We start from the raw sequence: 26125 nt of genomic DNA on the forward strand, positions 1-26125 counted from the left end.
GTGGCAGGGGAAGGATACTGCAAAATCCCCATTTCCTCCCAATCAGCTGGGGCTAAGGAGGCAGAGAATAGATGGGGACAGGACCATTCAGAGGTGGTATTTACCGGTTCTCTAAACTACTCAAAATTTCCACTACCGATTCTCCAGAACTGGTCAGAACTTGCTGAATACCACTTCTGACTCTTCCTGTTTGCCAGATAAAATTATCAGATGAAAGACCTCAAGTCAAGTTTGACCCACATAGACCCAGTGGCGGATTAAGGCTCACTGGTGCCCTAAGCACTGACAAATCTGGTGCCGCTCTCCTTTGTACATACTGTACAGGGCGGGGCATAACCTTTTCCTAGGGGGTCACAGCAAGATCGACAGCAGTTTACAACTTCCGCGACACCTCATTTTAAAGCCCATAAAAAACTGAATTGAATGAGCTATTAAATGTTAAATTTGCTTTAAGAATGGCTGGAAAATTCGATTCGGAAGAACAAAGGATCATTGACAGAATAAAATGCATTGCCTTTCGAGAGGCTCGCGATGCTGGAGCCAGATCTCAATTCGCCAGATCTCAATCCGGCAGAGAACATTGGGGCCATAATTAAGGATGAAGTGGAAGCTCTGATGATTCAGGAGCAAGGTCAAAATCGATATTCGGTTGAAACTTTGAGAATGAATTTGGAAACTGTGTTGAAAAATCTGGAAAATCGAACGGAACTGTTTGAAGATTTGTTGTGTTCTTATCCACCTCGTTTGAATGCTGTTCGAAGGGCTAATGGTGGTCATACTGACTATTAAATCGTGTCAATAAACTCAGTTTTTGATGGGCTTTCGAATGGTGTATGAATTATTTGTGTTGTTATTACAAGTGTTGCTGTGACCCCCTAGGAAAAGGTTATGCCCCGCCCTGTACAAATCCTCATTGGGTTTTTTTCTTTCTTTCTCAACTTTGTGGTGCCCCCTTGGGCCTGAAGCCCTAAGCATGTGCTTAGTCTGCTTAATGGTTAATACACCACTGAGTACACCAACCATTCAGAGCTGTACTAACAAGAAATAAAATTGTCTTCGCTTTGGATTTTGAACAGTGGAAAACAGCTTTAAACTATTACAAATAGATGCATGAATAATAATAATAATAGCACTTAGACTTATATACCATCCCATAGTGCTTTACAGCATTCTGTGGGTGGTTTACAATGTTGGCATATTGACCCCCAACAGTCTGGGTCCTCATTTTACAAACCTTGGAAGGATGGAAGTCCGAGTCAACCTTGACTTGGTCAGGATTGAACTTCAGGCTGTGAGCAGAGTTTGCCTGCAATCTAACCACTGCGCCGTCAAGGCTCTTTAATAACTGGTATCTAAAATTCTGCAACATAATTTGAATTTCATTTGTACAAAAGAGGCATCCTGATGTGAGGTCTTGGCTTCTGCTTTCCTCCCAAAGGTGGAGTAAACCTAAAAAGAGCTTGGTCTCTCGTGTAGGAAGGTAAAAACAGCTCTCCTATATCAGTCCAAATGTGTGCTAATGTGTGCTAAATATACTATTAAAACTCATTGTCATGAATTTTAACTTGGTGAAGTAGTGCATCACAGGACAATAACTTTCATAGCCAAGGTACTTGAAATGGGCTAATTTCAGTGGTGGGGTTTAGCCAGTTCGCACCACTTCGGGAGAACCGATTGTTAAGTTTTTGAGCAGTTTGGTGGACTGGCTGTTGGATGAAACCATTAGGGCAGAGAACCGGTTGTTAAATTATTTGACTCTCCCCATTGGCTAACTTATAGATGTGTCAAAAATCTAGGACAATTGATTTTTGACCATTGACCAAGAGAATGAACTTTGGCTGATTCGGTGCTACTGACTGTTGATGGACTGCTGATGCAGTAACATTATGTTCTTTTTCAAGGTTCCATCACTGTTTCCAAGCCAATTTCACAATCTCTTGCTCTCTCGCCAACCTAACAGCAGCCTTTTACCTGCCTGCTCAGAAGGGAGGGGAAATAGGGAGGGAGGGAGGAAGATTTCTAATGCTCTCCGTCAAATTCTGACAAGGAAACTCAATGGAGAAGTTGACAAAAAGTTGGAGGGCACTCCTAATCCCACTGTGGTTTTTTTTGCCCACTTGTGGCCATTCTGTTTCTCTGTTTAGGTAAAGAAATATTTCTGAAATGATGAAACCATTAGGTCGTGGGTTGCCTAGTAAAACCTTATATCCCAAATTCCAAATTTAGAATTCTATATACATGGATTTTAAAAGTAGGACATAAGCACAACAGTACTTTTGTGGCCTGGTGATTTATTGATAGACATATTATGCAGGTAATACCAAGCAGTCACAAGCATATTTATAGTTTAAATCTCCATGAAATTAACTTCTAAAACTTTTCAAGTGATAACCAGAAGTACACATAGAAAACAGAATTGTGCAGAAAAAAAAGATCGGCCAAAATTTTGCAACCCCTCATTTCCCTTCTACTCCCTCAAAACTACAAATACTCTATCTGTTGAAATCACATTACTGAAAACTCTGTAAAATCTAAAATGGATACATGCATTTCGGTTGCTGTACATTTTCAGAAAGAAATATTATTCAGGAATATTGTTTTCAGGCTAAACAATTTGGAATTTGAGATAAATATACCTTTACAGGTAAATGTAAAGGTTCCCTTCACACATATGTACTAGTCGTTCCTGACTCTTGGGGGTGCTGCTCATCTCCGTATCAAAGCCAAAGAACCAGCACTGTCCGAAGACGTCTCCATGGTCATATGGCCAGCATGATTAAATGCCAAAGGCGCACAGAATGCTGTTACCTTCCCACCAAAGGTGGTCCCTCTTTTTGTACTTGCATTTTTACATGCTTTCGAATGGCTAGGTTGGCAGAATCTGGGACAAGTAATGGGAGCTCACTCCGTTACGCAGCATTAGGGATTCGAACCGCGGAATTACCGACCTTTCTGATCAACAAGCTCAGCGTCTTAGCCACTAAGCCACTGCATCCCTTACCTTGGCAGGAAGGAAGCTCTATTATTCTCTTTCACCTAAGAGATTTAGCATAAGGTAGAGTTAGCCTCCACCAACTGCTTCTTCTGAGAAGCTTTAGGGAGCTTATGCCTCTTGATCAAATTATGTGTTGTTAAATGCATGTAAGCTGCTGTACTCCTTTGCAACCGATGAAGCAGAAAAAGCCAATGAAAAATCTCTGACAAAGGGATGATTGGACGCAGGACACTTGGAAGGAGCTGCCTCTTGATGATCAGTGGGATATCAATTTGTCTTTGGGCTAAAACACCTGCTACTAATTGCCAGCAAGAGCTCAGTGGCCACTGCACTGTTTAGCCCACTCAGCTCTCTGCCTCCGTCCCTTTTCAGTAACGGCTGAGAAGGAGGAGAGATAATTGCTATTGCTTTAGTGTCAGTAAATCAACGTGCAGACCTAATAGCTACAGATAGAGGGCACAAGAATTCCTACTTCCAGTGTGCAGCTAGTTATTAGTAATGACTAAAGGAGTTCGAGCACACAGCACAACGTGGAGACTAGGGATTTTGGGGGCTTTCTGATCTAATATGAAAAGGTATTTGTTCTTTCTTTATTTTATTTTATTTTTAAAGGGGAAGGTTTTGATTGTGCTGAGTATGGACCTTGGATCTGCTTTGGATCTGCTCTGCATCTTGTATACTTAATGAAAAAAGTGAAGTCTTGTTCTTTTGTGTGGGATGTACACTTTAACCGGGCATAAGCAGGAAAAAAACTTGATACGTTGCCTTGGCTAAGCATGAAAGTTTCATCTGGTTCCGTAAGTTATTTTTATTCACCTTAAGTGGAAGATGTTGGGAAACTTACCTGAAAAGTTGCGATTCTCTTAGAGCAAGTAGTTTGTTTACTATGCAAATCATCTGCTTTGAATTTATAGCTGGAAGTCGCAATAGTGAAGTGGTACTAATCATTTATTTAAAAGATTGCTAAATGTCTCCTTTTAAAAATAGTTTTCTTCTGCGTTTCAGCTTTGTTGCTTTCCTTGCTTTTTTACTTAGTGGTGATTTGCTTTTTAAAACGTCTGTGTTATTCAGTATATATTTAGTATGTTGTGATGTTAAGATACTTTAATTATAAATTTAACTGGTCTACCCCTTTTTTTGTTTTTATCAGAAGCAAAGCGTTGACAAGGCTGTTATTCAGAAAGAAGGTTATATTTTATTTGGTGTGTAATGAGGCACCATTTCATCCATATATTAAGTTAATTGGAAAGCTGTGCAGCACAAACATCAGGTTTTTTAATCTGCTGCAGTAATAAGCACTTTAATACAAAGTAGGCAAAGTAATAAAGTCAGGGTATTTTATTGTGGGATGTCAAAATGAATTTTCCTACGCATGTGTGCGAAATTTGCTTTTTCAAACAGGTTAAATACACCTGTGGCATTGAACTTTGTGGGCTAAATTCATGCATATTAACACATGTCTGTTTATGGATTCCCCCCCCCCCTTATTTGTAAATCCTTATTAACAATTGTGCCATTGATTAAAAACAACGTTTATACATTTGCATCCCTTCTTTCTAGATTCTCACAGAGTGTCTTGTTAAATAAATGTGGCAAGTTGATGACAGGAGAATACTTAATTTTCATAGAAGTGTATATTTGAAGAGTGCTTACACTATCTTGATTCTCCCCAGAAAAGATGGGTCTACTTTCATATGCATGCACCTATATTTTCTTCCAGTTCTTTGGGTTTCATTGTTCCTTTCCCTTTTTACTTAAAATAATTGTCCTATGGCTGCCAAAGTGTTATGTGATGCTTCTGTCCTCTATCGGTGTTACTCAAGTTTCAACAACATAATACACCTGATCTGGTACAGCAGCTCTATGAAATGAGAGGGCAGTTAATAAGAGTCAGTTCTGCTTTATAAAGAGGTATTGCCCTTCCCAACGATCTAATGATGTGTTTCAGTCTGAATTTTAGCTTCAATCACATTGTCTCACGAGTTACCCTTGTGTGGTAAGTATGTACAGGCTGTAGCAAACTCTGAAATTTCTTGTCTGCTTTATAGTAATCTTCTGGTCTTAAATCACTGATTGGAATAATTGCATTGTCATCTTAGCTCGGATATAATAGCTTTGCCAACAGAGCAGTCACCTGTAAAAGTAGCAGTGTTAAAAGTTTTTAATATACCTGGGAAAGTATTTTTTTTTTTTTTAATATAGGGGCTTATTTATTTGCTGACACGTCTATCTGGTTTCTTTGTTTTGAAATTAGTTGTGCTGAATTAAATTATCAAGATAAAGCAATAGTTTGTGAGCTGCACAAATGAGATTTCCTAGGAGCCGAGGTGGCGCAGTGGTTAGAGTACAGCACTGCAGGCTACTTCAGCTGACTGCTAGTTCTGCAGTTCGGCTGTTCAAATCTCACTGGCTCAGGGTTGACTCAACCTTCCATCCTTCCGAGATGGGTGAAATGAGGACCCGGATTGTTGTTGGGGGCAATATGCTGACTCTGTAAACCGCTTAGAGGGGGCTGAAAGCCCTATGAAGCGGTATATAAGTCTAACTGCTATTGCTATTGCTATTGCATAGGATTAGTTGATTTTAACAGTTTGTAAACCAGAGGTGCGTGGCACATAATGCAAACACCAGTTCACCCAGCACCGGAAATGTGAGCACGTGTGCATGCATGCGACTTCAAAAACATTGCGATATATGGTCAAAATAGCACCTGGGCAGGTGAGCGAGGTCCCACCACCAGTCGGAACTGCCGATTTGCCCGAACCGGTGCGAACCAGCAGCAGCCCACCACTGTGTATAACACAGACTACCTCATGCATAAAAGTTAGATATAACTTTTAAAAAGGTTCTTTAATTAAGAGTCCTGATAATGGATGCATCAATTGGGAGATTCTAGGGAGTGGCTCTCCTAACCCTCTCCCTCTGTCTCCTATCCAGCTGCGTGTTGTCTTCGCCCCCTCCTTGAATGTGCTCCTTCTTACCTGAGAAACTGCCACTTCATTATAATGCATCATAATATAGCAATAGCAATAAGCCCTTAGACTTATAAGTACAGGCCTTTACAGCCCTCTCTTAAGAGATTTTACAGAGTCAGCCTACTGCCCCCAACAATCTGGGTTCTCATTTTACCCACCTCGGAAGGATGGAAGGCTGAGTCAACCTTGAGCCCGGTGAGATTCGAACTGCCAAATTGCAGGTAGCCAGCAGTAAAGCAGAAAGAGCCTACAGTACTGCATTCCAATCACTGCACCACCCCAGCTCTAAATAATATGATTATTTTAGCAATACTATTGATGCAATTGGCCATTTTTCTGGGTAATTTTTCATCCTCCCATTGTAGCTTTCAAACCCAGTATTTCACCGTGGCCTCTCATTCAAGGAGCAATCAAGTCTGGCTGTCTTTAGCTTTGGGAGACCTTCCCATGTTTGCTAAGTTTGTCTCTTACTGGTGAAGGGCAAATAAAACTAGTTTTGTGAATATACTTACATATAGTCACAGATATATGGACATTGTATTAGACCAGAACAGTAAAGATGCTAGTTTGTTGCAGGTTTTTTTAAAAAAATATCAAATACATCAATATTTTAGGAAGCTATACTTTTATTTATTTATTTTAATATTTTTATTTCCCATATATACATTCACAATTATATGATCTCATAACTGTTATTAATAATATGTGTTTGTAACAATTTTTCTCCCCTACAGTTGACAATATACTTGAAGTTGCTTTCTTACCATCCCATAAACCCATCTTATCTTACAACAATCCTACTTCTTCTTCCTTCCTTCCCTCCTTCCTTCCTCCTTTCTTCTCTCCTTCTCTCCTTCCTTCCCTCCTACCTTCCCTCCCTCCTTTCCCCTTCCCTCCCTCCTTCCTTCTCTCCTTCCCTCCTTCCTTCCCTCCTTCCTTCCCTCCTTCTCTCCTTCTCTCCTTCCTTCCCTCCTTCCTTCCCTCCTTCCTTCCCCCCTTCCTTCTCTCCTTCATTCCCTCCTTCCTTCCCTCCTTTCTTCTCTCCTTCTCTCCTTCCTTCCCTCCTTCCTTCCCTCCTTGCTTCCCTCCCTCCTTGGAAGCTATACTTTTAATTAATATGTTGGTCCAGCACTTTTAGTATCACCATTTTTAGCAACTTCAAACTATGTTATGCTTAATTTGATCATTAAGTTCAGTTTCACTCCTCTCTATTGTGAGTTTTTTCTTGGGGGAAAACGTGGTTTGCCATTGCCTTGTTCTGGCATTTTTCAACTTCTTAATCTAGTTTACAAGCCTAGTATTCCCTTTTCATTTAGGTACAAACTATAACTAATAATCACTAAACCTGTTTACATTTTAATCTCAGACAAGATTGGCCAGGTGTTATTATTTATACCGAGACTTACCATTTTTCAGCAGTTACTGCTTGCCTTAGTGCAAGGACCAGCCACCTTCCATTTTGATAGACACAGAAATGGGTGACATCATTTGTAGCTTATCTCCAGCCTGCTGGGAAGGCAACCCACTTTTTTTTTTTGCTTCATAAGAACATTGTGTCAGGGTTCTGACAGATGCCCTAATTAAATCATGAGCCTCGAGCCAAGCTTCAAAAGAAATCCAATTATTATGTACCCAAGTGAAGCCAACTCTGACCCCACCTAATTTATGCCCCAATCATGACCCTGTTTTCCCCCAGAGTGTGTCATAAATCACATTAATCAATGGAGCAGTTTCATGTGTTGTAGAGCTCACTCCTCTCCTGCTGGTATGGGTAACCCTGGGAGACCGCCTTGAAAGAGATAAGGCTGGAATGTACTTCGGTGTTTGGCTGCTATGCTGCTTTGGCGGTTTCTCTTTCCCCTTACCTATGGCAACTCAAGAGCAGGACAGGGATACTTTGCGAGTTACACATTGTTTTTTTTATTTTTTTCAATTTCCCCTGCCTTCTGCAGGATGTCCTGTCCACTTTACAGCCCAAAATTTCTGTTGCTAAGCGAGACAGTTGTTAAGTGAATTTTGCCCTATTTTATGACATTTCTTGGCACAGTTGTTGAGTGAATCATTACAGTGGTTGCTAGTAACATGGTTGTTAGGTGAATCTGGCTTCCCCATTGACTTTGCTTCTCAGAACATTGCAAACGGTGATCACCTGACCCTGGGACACAGCAACATTCATAAATATGAGTCAGTTGCCAAGCATCTGAGTTTTGATCATGTGACCATGAGGATGCTGCAGCAGGCCTAAGTGTGGTCATAAGTCACTTTTTTCAATGCTGTTGTAACTTTGAATGATCACTAAATGAACTGTTGTAAGTTGAGGACTTACCTCTATTTCACATTTCACAAATGACTTAGTTCTAATCCATTGTGATAATATCTGGCAGTTATGTCTGTCTCCATGTCCACTCTCTGCTTTCTACAGTCATTCCATACTATGTGGGCTGCCTGCATTGAAAAGCTTATTTCTTCATTTTGCAACACAGTAAGAGAAGAGTAAAATTCTTACCTTATGTTGCCTTATCTCTTCTTTCCTCTGTGAAACTCACAAGAGTTCAACCAAGTTTTCCCTTCTAGCCTAAGAAACAGGAAGAACTTTTCCTGTGCTTTTCCAGCCTAAAAAAGATATGTCTACCAAAAGGAAAGCAACTTGGTATACAGATGACTTACTCTCTGGAGAAAAATACTGTGTGGGTAAGACACTCCTAACACCTCTCGGGGTGTCTTAAGATGAAGCCTGTTGTATCTTTAAATGACTTCTACTGTACTGCCGTAAAATGACTTCTACTGTACTGCCGTAAAATGACTTCTACTGTACAGCGCAGTGGAGTTGTCCTGGTAATTGCTTCACAGTACTCCACAAGGGGGCTCCCCCTGGTAAGGGGGAAATCCAACTTTAGAAATTATGTTTGGTCCGGACATTTTCCCCCTATAAATAAATACCTGGGCAATGCCAGGTTATCAGCTAGTGGTTAATAAAAAACAAGATGGCAGCCACAATGGTGTTGTTGAAGTTGTACCTGCTTGTTATATGTGTTGTATATGACTTTCAGCATAGAAACTTAGTTAGCAATAGCAATAGCAGTTAGACTTATATACCGCTTCATAGGGCTTTCAGCCCTCTCTAAGTGGTTTACAGCGTCAGCATATCGCCCCCACAATCTGGGTCCTCATTTTACCCACCTCGGAAGGATGGAAAGCTGAGTCAACCCTGAGCCGGTGAGATTTGAACCGCTGAACTGCTGATAGCAGTCAGCTGAAGTGGCCTGCAGTACTGCACTCTACCCACTGCGCCACCTCAGCTCTCGAGGTCTAGTTGATTTGCTTACCTGCTCATATCCAAAGTATAAAATCGATACTAGGTTTTATAGCAAGAAAAGATGAAGAAAACAATAGGCTATATTCATAATAAGTCATCACCCCTACATTTACACCCCGGTCTAATGTACATAGTATGTTGCCTTCAAAATGACCTTTGATATAAAGAGTGCAGTCTTGCACTAGTTTGTTCCTTCAAAAATAAGTTTTTCCTAGGTCCTCTAGCACATGGTTCAGAGACTTCTTTTTCTGTTTGCCAGACTGAAGAGTAAGTTATCATCGTGGCTAAAATGAAAAACGCTTACAAAAGAAAATAAGCTGTTTATTTCCAGGAGTTTTATGAGAACATCTGAAAGCTGCAGTGCGGAAAAAGCACTTAATCCCACCAAAGAGGCATTATAAATTGCAGAATTAGCTTCTCCTTATTCTCAAATTGTAGACACTAATTTTTAGTTCTCTGACCAGAGCCACTAACAAAGTCCATCATGTAGCTTACAATCGTTTATCAAAATTACATTGAAAATATTAGTTGCATTTAAATGCCTTCATATTGGCTACCTATTAATAATAATACAAATTCAAGCCTAGTTTAGAAATGTTCCCCTTTCAATAAATGCACATTAAAGGATCATTCTCTATAGTAGTATTTATTGCTTCAAGTAAATTGAAATATTTCATCATTTCATTATTCTACTTATATAGCCCTCTTTTCGAACAGCAGCCTTCTGCTAACAGCAATTAAAATAACCAAACCGTATTACAACTTTTCAAATTCAATTACATACTTCCCATGAGTAAAAGTGCTTTTTTATTGTTTTATCCTTGTGGATATGCAAAATTTATTTCTTTTTATCACATGCCTTTACTCAGATAGGGTCTTGCTTGTCTGAGCTATTTACCCATGGTGGCAATACATCATAAAGAAATGATATGAACATTACATTTGTGTCTGTGTAGTGCACTGTGTGTTCTGGCTTGTTTAAATCACAGAAAAATGTTGCTCAAAAGTCAGAATATATTATGTTATGTCTGGCAATGAAAATTAATTTCACTAAGCAAAAGGAGAGGGAGAGGGAGGAAGGAAGGAGAAAAAGTGTGTGTGTATGTGTGTGTGTGTATGCTTTTGAGTGCATGCGCTAAAATAAGCCCTCCCCCCAAAATAAGCCATCCCTGAAAATATTGCAACAGAGTAGCAACCATGAGGTGATCACGCTCGTCGGCTCTCGAACCTCAAAAATAATAAGACCAAGCACTTATTTCAGGGGTCAAAAGAAAATAAGACCCTGTCTTGTTTTCATGAAAACACAGTGTGTGTCCGCCCTTATTTATTCATACTTTATACTTTATATTTTTTTTATTTTCTTATATTTATAATAAGTATCTATCCTTATTTCAGCCAGTTTTTCAAAAAAATGGCATGCATAGCCTTTAGGAAGCTTATAGAGGGCTCCTGGGGGCTGGGGGGGGGATTAGGCAAAAGTGGCTCGTTTTTTGCTCATTTCTGCCCTCCCCAGCACTCAGGAGCACTCTGAAAGCCTCCTAAAGGCTATGCACAGCCATTTTGGTGAAGGGGGAAGGATTTCTGGAGGGGAAAAAATGCTGTATTCAGTGTATAAGATGCACCCAGATTTTCAGCCTCTTTTTTGAGGGAAAAAGGTGTGCCTTGTACTCCCAAAAATACGATATGTATATCGTTTTTATTCAACATTTTTTAAACATTAAAATCACAACTACACTTTTACAGCTTTCCGTTATTGGTATTCTTTTTTCTAATTTCGGGCTTTCCATTCTACAACCTATTGTCTTATACATATTCTTCCTTGTTTCATAGTTACTCATTTTTACAATACATACATACATACATACATACATACATACATACATACATACATACAGTTAAAAGGAAGAAACAGCCAAGATCTCACATTGCTCCTGGAAGCACGAAGCCTGAAGATGACGAATGAGACTTCGTCGAAACGTCGCCAAGGCACCTCCAATTTTACGCGGGACAAAACCCGAATAACCAAAGACCTACATACTAACACCCGCGAAAACCTCAGTAAACACATATATACATACATACAAACACACACACACACACACAATATTTACATCTCTATCATTTTCTAGATATATACCATCTCCTTTTATTATATTTTCTATGTGTTCATTATGCATTGGTTTTACACCTCTTTTCAAGTCAATTATACCATCTATTCCATGTCTTATAGTACTCTGTTTCCTCTCTATCTCTTAGTTCCATCATTAATTTGTCCATTTCCATGCATTCTAGCACCTTTTTTTAAATAATCTAATGCATTTTGAGTGTTCAATATGAAAAATAGATATATTAGATGACAGGATGGGGCAGATCAGTGGCTCCCAACCTTTTTTTGGCCATGCCCCACCTAAGCATCTCTAAAATCCTGATGCCCCACCACCGTGACATATAATTCTTACTTTATTCAAAAAGGGAACTCTACTCACGTGGAGGAAGCCTAAAGGGCTATTAATTTGGTTAAAACAAGGTTCAAATTGCCCCCTTTAAAAATTACGTGTGCCCCATGTTGGGAACCACTGGGTTAGCTTAATGTTAAAGGCTCATTGAGAACTGAAAATGCAACTTGGCTTTGCAACTTAGTGATTTCCTAGATGTGTTCATCCATTTAAATCTCTTGGCAACAATACAGAAGTGGTTTTCCTACTTGCCTTCTGCCACGGTGACTTCTGAATTTTCTCTACGGCTTTTACAACTCTGGAATGCCCTGACAGTTTCCCATCCAAATACCGGCCAAGGCAGACCTTGCTTAACTTCTAAGCTCAAATAATATCAGGCAAGTTATGCTATCTAGGGTTACTTTAATTCTGAGAGGAAAAAGTATTATCCAATAACATTTTTTCCATGTTCTGGTAGAAAAGCTGCAAATTTCAAAACTTGTGGAATTATTTACCAAGACTGATCTAATTCTTATACAGCACACTGTCAAAAAGATCAAGTTCTCTAATAACAGGCAGTAGTGAGTTGATAATATTTCCTGAGGCTTGCCTTTGCTTTCTATGTTAAACTTTTATTACAAATATCAGATCGTTTCACTTTCTCTAACCACAATTATATGATTTTCCCCAGCCGAAAAGAAATGGAAATTTGAGGTTTCTTTTTACCCAAAGAGTATGCAAAAGTTAAAATCTGTCTCCTTTCAGTACATACAGCTTTTCATATAGGTCCATGATAACATGGGGGGGGGGCACTCACATTGCATTTTTGGGCCTTGCGCAGTGCCTCCATGCACACAGGTGACATGCAGAGCCCTCTCTGTGGGCATGCCAGCCATCACACGAGCCCAGTTCCATCGTGCATGTGTGCATGCTTCCACCGGCCAGCTGGTCTTCAGGTCTCTGCCATGCATTTGTGGGAGGTGGGACACCAGAGGTGGGTTCCTACCAGTTCGCACCTATTCGGTAGAACCGGTTCATCAAATCTACCGAACCGGTTAGAAGAGGTTCCACCAGTGGACCCGGAAAGCAGGCCACACCTACAGAAGAGGTTCCAAAATGTTTTGAAACCCACCACTGGTCCTTGGATATGATTATTCTCCACTATCATGCTCATATTTATAAAACTCGGTGCCTCTGGGAAAGGTAAGGATGACTACTGCGTTTGTGGTGCAATCAGAACATTGCGTGTGTTGAAGTTGTTTTAACGCAAACCAAAGATGCCTTTTAAAAAACAAGTTTACATCATATTCTTATGCATGCCAGTGCTGTGTGTGAGGTAATTTAAGGTGGTTCTGACAAGTGTCGTCGGCATCTTCATATCCGGTCACATGGGCGGCAAGCCACTCCCATCCAGTCACATGGGTGGCAAGCCACTCCCACAAAGGAGGCCACACCCACAGAGTAGGTTCCAACAATTTTTGAAACCCACCACTGTGGGACGCATACACGGGGCAGGATGCATGCATGGGGGAGGCATTGCATTTTTGGGCCTTGCGCAGACCGCCCCGTGCCCTGTTTTGGCTTCCAGATTGGCTCAGGAAGCCTTCCAGGCCCAAAACAGTGCACGGGAGTGCCGTGCAAGCCCCCCCCCCGCTCCCCATTTCGGCCTGGAAAGTTTCCTGCACCAACCTGGAAACCAAAAATTGACAAGGGGGGGGCATGTGTGAGAGGTGGAGAATTGTTGGGGGTCATGCATGGGGGGGTTGCACATGTAAGCGCAGAGGGTGGGGCATGGGGGATGTCACGTGCATATTGCATTATGTGTGTGCATGCATGCTTTCAGCATAGCAATAGCAATAGCAGTTAGACTTATATACCGCTTCATAGGGCTTTCAGCCCTCTCTAAGCGGTTTACAGAGTCAGCATATTGCCCCCAACAACAATCCGGGTCCTCATTTTACCCACCTCGGAAGGATGGAAGGCTGAGTCAACCCTGAGCCAGTGAGATTAGAACCGCTGAACTGCAGATAACAGTCAGCTGAAGTGGCCTGCAGTACTGCACCCTAACCACTGCGCCACCTCGGCTCTTATAAGGGCCAACTGCCACCAAGCACTATACAACATTTACATGAGTCAACAATGCTTTTCTATGCTGGTCTTGCCAGGATATCTGGGAATTCAGTTTTCAGTGCTTTAAATATGGAGTCAAAGCTGATCACTTGAACCAAACCAATATCTACTGTTGGGTTAAAACTTAAATTCCATCAGACTGCAGAAAGTTTAAGTAAATGAGTGTTAGGCTGATCAAACCAATATCTACTGCTGGGTTAAAACTTAAATTCCATCAGACTGCGGCAAGTTTAAGTAAATGAGTGTTAGGCTGATACTTCCTAGTGTATGACCTCTATCAGACAAAAAGTTGCACCCTTATTCTTTAATTTACTTTTGCTGATCAGGAGAATTTTAGTCTGCAAGAAGAGTGCCTGGGTCATGCTTCCAGATTAGTCATAATGCCCAGATTCCCAACTTTTATTGAAAGAAAGAAGCAACAGTAGCAAAAACCTCAGGTTGCCTTGACCTGACTTGGTCTCAGCAGTAAATCACAGATCTCTAGAAAGTCCATGACTCAGCGTGAGTCCTGGCTTGACATGGCAAAAGACTCCACAGTTCAACTAATCTTCATTGCAGATGCAGCTATATAAAAATGAATGTTCACCTAGTAACAAAAGAGAAATATTTATATATTTTCAGGAATATAAATGTGAAGGGGTTTTTTTTTTTTTGTTCTTCTGAATTAAGAAAGTGTACTTGGTATGATACCTGTGGCTCCAAAACTGTGGTTGTTTTGCCCTATGAGTGAATAAGGAATTCTATGTGTTTTCCCCCCAAAATTAAGACATTATGTGAGTGGGGAAACCTTCAGATGGAGAACTGTTTGCCTCTCACGTTACAAAAAACCACCACAATGCAAATCAAATGGATAGTAAAATCATTAGACCAAAACAGGCTAAAGTTGTTAGAATTAAATTATGTTAATTTAAAGCCCATCGAAACCATGATGCATTTGTAACACTTAAGAGCAGAGGGAAATCAACATGTAAAACTAGATTTAATTCAAAGGCAGTAGTTTTCTCAATGTAATTCTATTAGATAATGAGTCTTTTAAAACTAATGATTCACACTTCATTTGATTTTAAGATTAAGGTTTAGGTTTCAATATATTTGATAGATTAAGAATTTCTATCAAACGCCATGCTGGGTGACACTGGACCTAACACACTCATAATTAGAGAAGGCAATAGGAAACACTTCTGAAAATGTTCCTACAAAACCTCTATAAAATTTCCAATGTTGCTGCTGGGAGCCAAGACCAGCCATAATAAAATAAAATTTGAGGTAGACCTCAAATTACCACCATAATGAAGCTTGTCCAATAAGGTTGTAACTTGTCATGGTCACATGCGGATATGATGTTCAGAATCAATCTTTATTAGGGTCACAGATCAGCACAAAAGTTAAACTTCAAAATAAATACGTTCTCTAAAAGTTATTGGAAAATAACTAAGCAAAGCAGTAATACGAATAAGGATCTGAAGTTCTTTAGGTGTTTCTTCCTTATCAGCAGCCCAAAATTTTGCTACTGCACGAGTTGGTGGCTGGATCTGAGTCATGAAGGAGATGGTTTCTCTTGGAAATCATCTGATCTCTCTAGAAATCTCTCTAATAGAGGGACAATGTGCATTTATCAAATGTCCCTGTAGAACTTGCAGCAAAAGAAGACCTGTGAGATATCTTCAGCTTCCCCATTGCCGCATGTACACATTCATTCAGCTATTGGGTTTTATCATACCTCAGGAATGCTGAGAGGCGGAAGTGGTATTCAGCAGGTTCTGACCAGTTCTGGAGAACCGGTAGCGAAAATTTTGAGTAAATACCACCTCTGACTGGCTCCCCATCGATTTTCTGCCTCCTGATTCCAGCTGATCGGGAGGGATGGGGAGTTTGCAATAAAAAAGTGGGGTGAGAATGGAGATTTTATAATATCCTTCCCCCACCATGCCCACCAAGCCATAGCCATAAAACCATGCCACGCCCGCAGAACCAGTAGTAAAAATATTTGAATCCCACCACTGCTGAGGGGAGGACATTAAGTTTGGGTCTAAAAAAAATGCTATTCTACTCTTAGGTACTAATCTTTCAGACACCTTACTGGTTCCCAAACACTCCATTCAATTTGATTTCTGTTGAGGAGAGATGCCCAATGCTGATACGATTTTATAACTTTTTTTGTGGCCATCATTAAGGAAACCAGTGTAGTCATTAAGCAAATGCCATGGGCGTTAAACAAACCAAATGGTTTAGTATGGGCACAGTTTTTGCCAAAAACTGGAAGTAAAACCATTGTAAAACCATCATGTGCCTGTGGGACACTGCAAACCTCAAGACTGGACTACTGCAATGCGCTCTACATGGGGCAGCCCTTGAAGAGCATTCGGAGACTTCAGCTCGTCCAGAATGCAGCCGCGCGAGTGATTGTGGGTGCACCTCAGTACACCCACGTGACACCTATCCTCCGCGAGCTGCACTGGCTGCCTATTGGTCTCCGGATACGCTTCAAGGTGCTAGTCGTCACTTATAAAGCCCTTCATGGTATTGGACCTGGGTACTTGAGAGACCGCCTGCTGCCAATTACCTCCCAAAGACCCATCAGATCCCACAGATTAGGCCTCCTCTGGATTCCATCTACCGGTCAATGTCGATTGGTGACCACCTGGAGGAGGGCCTTCTCTGTGGCTGCTCCGGCCCTTTGGAACAAACTCCCCACGGAGATCCGGACCCTCACCTCCCTTCAGGCTTTCCGTAAAGCCCTTAAAACCTGGCTGTTCCAGCAGGCCTGGGGTTGATGAGTTCCCTTCCCCGCTCGAATTGTGTGACTGTTGATTGTTTTTAAATTTTTCTCTGTATCCTGTTTGTTGTTTTTGCCTTGTCTGTATTACCCCCCTCCCCTGGGTTTGTTAGCCACCCTGAGTCCCTCCGGGAATAGAGCGTCATATAAATGAAATAAACCTATAACCTAACCTTTCTTGCTGGCAAGTAGTATTTCCTTGCAGATATTCTAATACACTGTTGTTGTTACTTTGTCACAACATTGCTTGTAGTCTTCTATGTGCTTTTCTTGCAGCAACCAACCAGGTGGTCCACTGTTTCTTCAGCTTCTTTGTAGAGGCAGCACTTAACCATCTGTTGGTATTATCTCAATTCTGGCTTTTTACACATTTGCTCTTAAGGCTTATTTGCGTAAGGTCTTGTGCAGTTAGAATTGGCCCCTCTGTCTCTCTACAAGAAAGGAGTTGTTTTATTTAGACTTATTATATGTATGGGTAATCTACAATTAGAAGCCACTTTTTAAGACCGCAGAAACTTAATAAGTCAAGTCATAATCAAGATGTTAAGAATTATTAAGGTAGCATCTAAGAATATAGGCCGTTGCCAATTAGACTGATATTTTGTAAAAAATTAGGGTGTTCAGATCTGTATATATTGATAATCCTATAGGTATTGCTTTGAGGGTTCCAGTCAAAATTTGTATAAGAACATTTTTTGCCCATAAATGTTCAATTTCAATTTGTGAGTCCAGTATTTTGTAATGTTTTTACAATTGTTTTTCCTCAATGCTAGTATCTCCTAAAATAACAACATCAATGATCAACAGCAATTATTTTTTTAAATAACTGGTTCAATTCCCGAGTCAAGATTGAACCGCTTTTGAAACATTTAGGTCTTATTGCTATTCAACTTGCCAAAGGTGGGGGAGGAAAGGGCCGAAAAAAAGAGCCGAGGTGGCGCAGTGGTTAGGGTGCAGTACTGCAGGCCACTTCAGCTGACTGTTATCTGCAGTTCAGCGGTTCTAATCTCACCGGGTCAAGGTTGACTCAGCCTTCCATCCTTCCGAGGTGGGTGAAATGAGGACCCAGACTGTGGGGGCGATATGCTGACTCTGTAAACCGCTTAGAGAGGGCTGAAAGCCCTAGGAAGCGGTATATAAGTCTAACTGCTATTGCTATTGCTAAAGGGAGAAGGAATGCATGTACACCAGAGATGTGTGAGGGCAAGAATCGACCAAGGCAGGGTGTCCGACAGAAAAGTGAACAGTTCTCAAAACAAAAGGATGATTCATAATTGGACAATGTGACCAACCAAGAGTGGGAAGGAAAGAAGGAAATTGTTTAACTATACATGCATTGTGTGGGAAAAACCAGAGTTGGTTTTGAGTCTTCAGTACTGAAATGATGTCTCCAATAAAGTTTTGCTTTTGGGAGTTCAAAGTTCCTGAGAGTACCTACTTTTATTAGGTTCGTAAGTCAAACACTTGAGATTTCTGTTTGGATCTTAAAGTTCCATAACATTTTAAATCTTAAAGTCTCATTTTCCAAAATCTTCTCAACTTGATGGCACAGATGTCAAACTAACCACATCATGTTGCCATCACATCACATTGCTGTCATGTGATGTTTTGTGATGTTTTCCCCATTCTCAGAGGAATGGGATGTGTGTGGCCTGTGCAGGCTGCCAGTTTGATACCCCTGATCTAGTGGTTCTTACATTTATGGTTAAACCTCTGGGAAAGTTTGCAATAAACTTTCTGCATGGCCCCAACTCGATCATGACACTGTTTGTAATCAGCTTGTGAAATTTTGCTGCAATCCCTAACCAAACAGTCAATTATTCCATCTTACTACAAAGGAGATATTGGCTATTATTTGCTACATGTTGAATTTCTACCTTTATGCAATTAATTGATAAAGCTTTTTCTTGAGCTGGTAAAATAAACCTTTCAGTTTCTTTAACAGTCGTGATCTTACCCAACGCCAATGTGTTTTTTTTAATTGGCTTTTCCTTCTGTATCCCTCAAGTATTGACCATGCATTGGCTTTTTCTTCCAGTTAACAAAATCAGTTTTCAACTGTTTTGTTTCTATATTCAGCCTTCACTTTTGTTGTTTTCAAGAGCTTCCCTTGATTGCCTGCCTTCAGCAAAGGCTCTTAGCTACTCTTAATGTTGTCATATAGGCCATGTTTTTCTTCCTCCACACTTTGTTTCACATGTTATCCTAGAATAAAAACACTATCCTTTGTGCAGTCTTTATTTTTGTACATTATAATGAATTACTATGTCAAGCTCATCAGCTAAGGTTAGAGTGGATAATGTTAGTCTCAGGTGAAGGAAACATACTTCATTTATCAATTAGCTTTTCATTTTGACTAGCATAAGAATGATCTTTTGCTGTGAGATGTAAAGGTTGTATTAGTTAAAAGTTTCTTCCATTCCCATAGTCAGTGGGGAAAAAAAAACACTTGAGCAATGTGAACAAAATTAACAACAGTTTTTTTTCTGTAAATGAAAGCAGCCATGATGAGAATCATCTAAGAACAAGTCCAACTTATGAAAGCTTTCCTCTTGTTTTCTAAAAAAAAATGAGTGACACTTTTCTGTAATTCTGGATTAATGAAGCCACATGGAGGTTCAATTTAGTGGTTTAGCAGCATAGTGCCGCGATGGCGAACCTATGGCACACATGCCACAGGTGACACACGGAGCCATATTTGCTGGCACAGCGGCCCTTGTCAGCCCTCTGCTCCAATGTGCATGCGCGCCGGCCCGCTGATTTTCTGCCTTCCGGAGGGCTTGGGGAGGCTGTTTTCGCCCTCCCCAGACTTCAGGAAAGCATCTGGAGCCTAGAGAGCCTAATTAAAATCTATCCTGTGGATAGAAATCTATTATTCTATGCCCTAAATTTGGAATAGCAGAACAGATCTCTGTGTTACACCATTTCAGGTTCTTGAAGAGTTATCTTCAGTGTCCAGTTCTTAAATCTTATTGTTATGTTCTTTCAAGATTCATCTCTTGTTGTTATGTTCTTTCAAGATTCATCCACTACCCAGATACTCTTAACAGAGTCATGGGTTGGTAATTTCTTGGATTTTCCCCCCACATCTGTTGTGACTCAGCAGTTCTGCTGTGAGTTTTTTGGGGATCAAGATTCATTATGCAGCTGGGGCTTGTGGGAGGCAGGTTTGGAGATAAAAGGACAGATGCTGCCACACCCCAGTCGCTGGAGTCAACATCGTTCCTTCGTGGGTTTCTTAGTTCGTACAACATTGCTTGTTACACTTGGATAAGTGCTTTCTGTTTCTTGTAACCCTGACTCAAGGCTACACTGGAGAAGTGCATTGCTTAATGTAAGATTCACTTGGATAAGTGCTCTGTATGTCTGTAACCCTGATTCATAGAGACTTTTGGAAGAAGTGTTTTGCTTTCGTTTTCTTCAAATTGAGTTGCCGTAAGAAAGATTTGTTTTCATTACGTTATCTGGTCAAAGACTTGTATTTATGTTATTTTTGGGGGGGCTCGAAGCCAGTTTGAACTGTGAACTGATAAAGAAAAGTTCCTTTTAAGTTGCCTGCCTGCGTTTGTTAACGAGACGTGAAGGGGGGGACAGAACACACACCTATATTTTTTTTTTAAAAAAAAGAGATAGTAACTCTGTTTGAGTTGTATAGCTCTAAACTTATTCCCCGGGATTCAGCCAGACAATCACCAAAGGTTTTTTTTTTTAAATACCTTACGATAACATTATTAGAATTTTGAACACATTCAAAGTAAATAGTTATTCCCTAGACATGTTTCTGTAGCCTCCATTTTCATTTGTGCCCTTTCTTCCACTTATTACTAATTGCTTTATTGGAACACATATCCTTTTGTTGACAAAACTGAGGCAAAACCTGGAAATTGAGTGCCCCTGTTTTTCTTTCTTAAATATCAATATATATTTTTTTCTATGAGCAGCTGATAACTTCATTCTTTCCACTTTTTTGAACATATCTTGAAAGACATTTGTGTTATTCTTATAACAAAAGAATGCAGTACCCTGTACAGTATTATCAAGTTCATCCCCTTGGATATCTGAACTGGTAAGGATATTTTAACCAAACATTTTCTTTTAAATAATTTTTATTTTATTTATTAATTAAATGTAGATGCCACCTCATTGTTGAACAAAATTATCTTCCTATATTCCAATTATAGAGGTCAAGCAACTAAGCTAGCTTTCTACTACTCCTTTTAAACCATATTTGCCTTCTTGTTCTAAGATTTCAGATCCATCATGCTTGTAAGCAGCAGTGTAGAGATAAGGAAGTCTGTGAGCTTCATGACTCAATATTCTACTTTTTCTAAAATATATATAATAATTTTTGAATAGATATTTTCCAGTAATTAAATAAGGTTTTTGAAAGCAACGTTTCCATTTCCTTTTTCAGTGCAGAGATATTTATCTGAGATTTTTGTCTTCAGCCCCTGTAGGTTTTAATTTAAAGCCCTTTGATCATACTTACCAAGCTATGACCAAACACATTTTTCAAGTAATTCTGAAATGCAAGCAATTTCACATTTCACACCAGGACTTCAACATCTAGATAATTTGGACCATGGTCTCAGAAATCAAATCTCTCCCATCAATACTATTTTTTGTAGCCAATATTCACTCATAACATGCTTTTCTTACTTTCCAGTTTTATTTCCATGACTGCAAGAATGGATACGAATTTCTTGAATTCACTCCCTAGATCTTGAAGGATATGGTCACACATTTATAGTCATTTGTCTCCACATGAATTATCTGGAAGAGTTAGTATTGAGTGATCTAACAGAACCGTCTGAGGTCAATCACATCACTGATTCTTGTTTCTAGTAGACAATATATTTCATATCCCATTGGGTCCATTCATTATGTACTTATTTTGGTTTTTCATAGCAGTGAGCCCCCAGCTGCCAAGACTTTTCCTTTTATGTGGAATGCTGCTGTGCTCCTTCTGCAGTTTAGGCAATCACCATTCAGTTTCCCCTTGTGCAGTTTGTCTTTTACTTCCAGATATATATATTTTTTTGTTTGAAAAAGCCTGTTTTTCAGTTGAAACGGTTGAAAACGGCGTGAGCAAAGTATATTTTTTGCCTCTGCTCATCATTTCTTCCAGTTACTCATTTGTTTGTCTTCCTTATGGAAAGTGACTCCCATTGTCCATTTCTGCAGCATCTTCTATCTTTCATAAAATAAATCATAAAATAAAGAGCCGAGGTGGCGCAGTGGCTAAATGCAGCACTGCAGGCTACTTCAGCTGACTGCAGTTCTGCAGTTCGGCTGTTCAAATCTCACCGGCTCAGGGTTGACTCAGCCTTCCATCCTTCCGAGGTGGGTAAAGTGAGGACCCGGATTGTTGTTGGGGGCAATATGCTGACTCTGTAAACCGCTTAGAGAGGGCTGAAAGCCCTATGAAGCGGTATATAAGTCTAACTGCTATTGCTATTGCTAAATCTTTATTTTCATCTTCAGCTGAAGCCAGATCTCAAATGGATCTAATCCTCTGACTTTTTCTTCAGTCATTGCTGTGATGTTGCGCTTTCTTCAAATATATATCCTCTATTGTTTTTTGTTTTTTTTTAGGAAGGATCACAAACATGCCAGAGGGATTATGGGTTTTATGATTCTTCTCCTAAAGAGAAGTCCTGGTAGAATAGAGGAGGGTTAAAGTCTGAAAATATAGCTCACATCAGGACTGTAAAAATTTTAAGAATGGCTTTAGCCTTCATTACCTTCCTTCTTCGCTTTGCATTATCTTCCTTCTTTGCTATTTCTTGTTTACTTTCCTCAACATGATTACACTGGCATCAATGGTTTACCAAGAAGGAGAAGATATGTATCTCAATGTCAAAATGTAGAATTGTTTGAGGACATTACAAGAAATGTAAACTAAAAAAAAAAAAATCCTATACCTGGCATTCCTTGGAATACAGACCTGGTGAACTATCAGAGGGACAGAAAATCCATCTCCTATATAGTTCCTAGCAGCTCCCAAAGAATAGAACAGGTGGACCAGTTGGAACCAGGCCTTCTATCAATCAGTGATACAGTCATTAAGTGAATTGTGTGCAATTTTGTAGCATTTTTCCAGTCATTAAGGAAATCACTGTAGTTTTTTAACTAAATCTCCCCCATACACACACACACACTTTTCCTTATTGGAAATCAGCTAGGAAGTAGGCAAATAGCAGCAGTTGGACTTATATACCGCTTCATAGGGCTTTCAGCCCTCTCTAAGCCGTTTACAGAGTCAGCATATTGCCCCCAACAACAATCGGGGTTCTCATTTTACCCACCTTGGAAGGATGGAAGGCTGAGTCAGCCCTGAGCCAGTGAGATTTGAACAGCCGAACTGCAGAATTGCAGTCAGCTGAAGTAGCCTGCAGTGCTGCATTTAACCACTGTGCCACCTCGGCTCCTCCTATAGTGATGACGTGACTCAAGGATGCTGTAACCATCATGAATACCTGTTACTATTACTAAACAGTCAAATTGTAATCATGTGACTGCTTTGACAGTTGTAAGTATGCTATTGTAACTTTGAAAGGTTGCTAAAAATGGCTGTAAGTTGAGGATTATCTGAAGGTGTTTGAACAGGATTGTGATTCCCATAAGCTTTTATTCTTGCCAGTGCAGTTTGTCCTCACCACAATAACTTATTACCTTAGTAGAAAACATATTGTAGCACATTATTCTTTCCAGTGGTGGGTTTCAAAAAATTTTCGAACCTACTCTGTGGGTGTGGCCTCCTTTGTGGGAGTGGCTTGCCAGCCATGTGACCTGGTAGGAGTGGCTTGCCGGCCATGTGTTCTCTCTTTCTCTCTCTCTCTCTCCCTCTCTCTCTCTCTCTCCTTCCTTTTGTCTCTCTGTCCCTTTTTCCTTTTTTTCTTTCATCTCTCTCTCACTTTTTCTTTCCTTTTTTCTTTCTTTCTTTCTTCCTTCTTTTCTCTTTCTCTTTCTCTCTCTCTCTCTCTGTGTGTGTGTGTGTGTCAGTGGTGGGTTTCAAAAAATTTTGGAACCTCTTCTGTAGGTGTGGCCTGCTTTCCGGGTCCACTGGTGGAACCTCTTCTAACCGGTTCAGTAGATTTGATGAACCGGTTCTACCGAACTGGTGCGAACTGGTAGGAACCCACCTCTGATTCTTTCCCACTTGACCACAAAGTTTTAGACACTGGGCTGCAAAATAACTGGGGGGGGGGGGCATGCCTTTCTTTCTCTATACTAATTCAGCACTACTACAACAATTAATTTTATAGTAGCAGCTGAAACCTCTTGTACCTTTGTAGTTATAGTAGCCACATCATAAAAGTTTAGCCATATAAAAGATTTAAATCTGGATAAAACGCAAAAAAGTTGTATGAAGAGTTACCAGGTTGTTTCTGCCCATTTTTTTTCAGGTCACTTAGAAACTAGAGTGTGTAAAGTGAATTAGTTGTATGAAATATGAGTTTATGTTTAGAGGAATAAATAAGAGTACTTATTTCCTCTAAGAATACTTTACATGTTCTGTATTCAGCCAACATAAATAAATCCTTTTTTTTTTCCAGTTTTGTTGCCTTTATATTAAGAGCTGGTCAGTCAATCTTTATTTCAATTGTAGATCATTATAAAATACATAAAATCCCAACGATTCCAGGAATAAGGATATAAAGTATAGAATGGCATAATAATAGCATCATTATGATGATTACTAACACAGAATGGCAAAACATACACCAAGAAATAACTATAAAAATGTGTTATGGTTGATATTGAAATTGAAATTGTAAAGAGTAAAATATGGTGATACAGTGTAAACATTAAAATGAAGTGCCATAAAATGAATGAAAAGAAACAAAAATAGATTTAACATAGTTGGCATATCAACAAATCTATATAATACTGAGACCTCATACATTTTATATTTAAAGGAACTTAACAGGTACCATAAGTAATCTATTTGAAATTACAGTAATTAGAATTTAAAGTATAAATAACAGACTAACACCAGTGTTTTAGGGGTTATTTATACAAAACTGTAAAACTTTCTCAATCTGGGATAGTCTAATGTATAATTTAAAGTTTCTGGAAATCTAGAACCATTGAAAGTGAAATTACTACTCACATGGAAAACTTACCTGGGTAGGAGAAACTTTTCGCTTATTCTTCATTCATGTTAGTGAATGTTTGAATAAGTAAAAATGTTTGGAACGTTGGTTGAATATCAAATAGTAGCATAAAGGTAATAAACTATCATACAAGTATTTGCTCTTCTCCCTTTAATTTCCAGCATAATTAAAATAATGTTTTGACATCCTTGTTCCTGGTGACTTACTAGAAATCTTATTACTGTATTTTCCAGTATAGTGATTGAAATTACATACACACAAACACACACATTCAACATATTCTCCAGTTTATCATTCAGACTCTGGTACATCTCTAGCTTTTCATATTCCCTCTTTCTGATGTTTCTGTCACTGGAGGCCACTACACCTATTACCGTTGCTGTCTTTTGATCCTTCTCTACTATCACAATGTCTGATTATAGCAATAGCAATAGCAGTTAGACTTATATACCGCTTCATAGGGCTTTCAGCACTCTCTAAGCAGTTTACAGAGTCAGCATCTTGCCCCCAACAATCCGGGTCCTCATTTTACCCACCTCGGAAGGATGGAAGGCTGAGTCAACCCTGAGCCAGTGAGATTTGAACCGCCCAACTGCAGCTAGCAGTCAGCTGAAGTGGCTGCAGTACTGCAATCTAACCACTGCGCCACCTCAGCTCATGATTAATTGGCCAGGTCATGCCAATCTGTCTGGGTCTGGCAGCAGAATGGGACAACTCACCGCAGCCAACTCACCGCGGCCAACTCACCATGGCCAACTCACCACACAACAATTTGCCACAGCCAATTTGCCATGGGAAAATTGTACACAGGCCAATTCAACAATTTTATTTATTTAAAATAATTTATTTTATTTTTTAAAAAAATGTCATTCACGTTTCATTTTGTCCCTTCTTTTGCATCCTTTCTTTAATGATTCTATTTCACAATTTCTTTGACATTGCATAACTTTTGTCCCATGGTGAATTGTCCCATGGTGAGTTGGCCATGATGAGTTGGCCATGATGAGTTGGCCATGGTGAGTTGGCCATGGTGAGTTGGCCATGGTGAGTTGGCCATGATGAGTTGGCTATAGTGAGTTGGCCATGGTGGCAAGTTGTCCTAGATTCATCTGGCAGTCCCACAGGATCTTAGCTCTCTTATTTTCCACAGATGTGCAGATGTTCCTGTACATAGTCTACTACTTTGTTGTGCCATACAGTCTATGCTCTTCCTGCTTGCATCTTATGCCCTGCTATTATGTTGGATTGCCTGCAATTTTTCTGTGTAACCTACATCTCAGCCTCTGTTTAATGTGGTACACCCCTACTTCTGTGTATCTAGCATCTTCTGCTTCTAGTGTATTCAGTCCTATCCCAGGTCATATATTTGCAATCTCAT

At 39.9% G+C, this 26125-nt stretch overlaps 1 protein-coding gene across 1 annotated transcript in view; it reads left to right on the forward strand.

Annotated features, from left to right (window-relative positions):
• The first annotated feature begins 3486 nt into the window (after positions 1 to 3486).
• PCDH15 (protocadherin related 15) overlaps positions 3487 to 26125 on the forward strand; it is a 532120-nt gene continuing 509481 nt past the window's right edge. Inside the window, exon 1 of the mRNA XM_032231542.1 lies at positions 3487 to 3570. The gene's annotated coding sequence lies outside the window, so the exon portion shown is untranslated. The remainder of the gene's footprint in view (positions 3571 to 26125) is intronic.

Source organism: Thamnophis elegans, chromosome 15 (assembly GCF_009769535.1).
Source record: "Thamnophis elegans isolate rThaEle1 chromosome 15, rThaEle1.pri, whole genome shotgun sequence".
In the NCBI taxonomy this organism is placed as follows: Eukaryota; Metazoa; Chordata; class Lepidosauria; order Squamata; family Colubridae; genus Thamnophis; species Thamnophis elegans.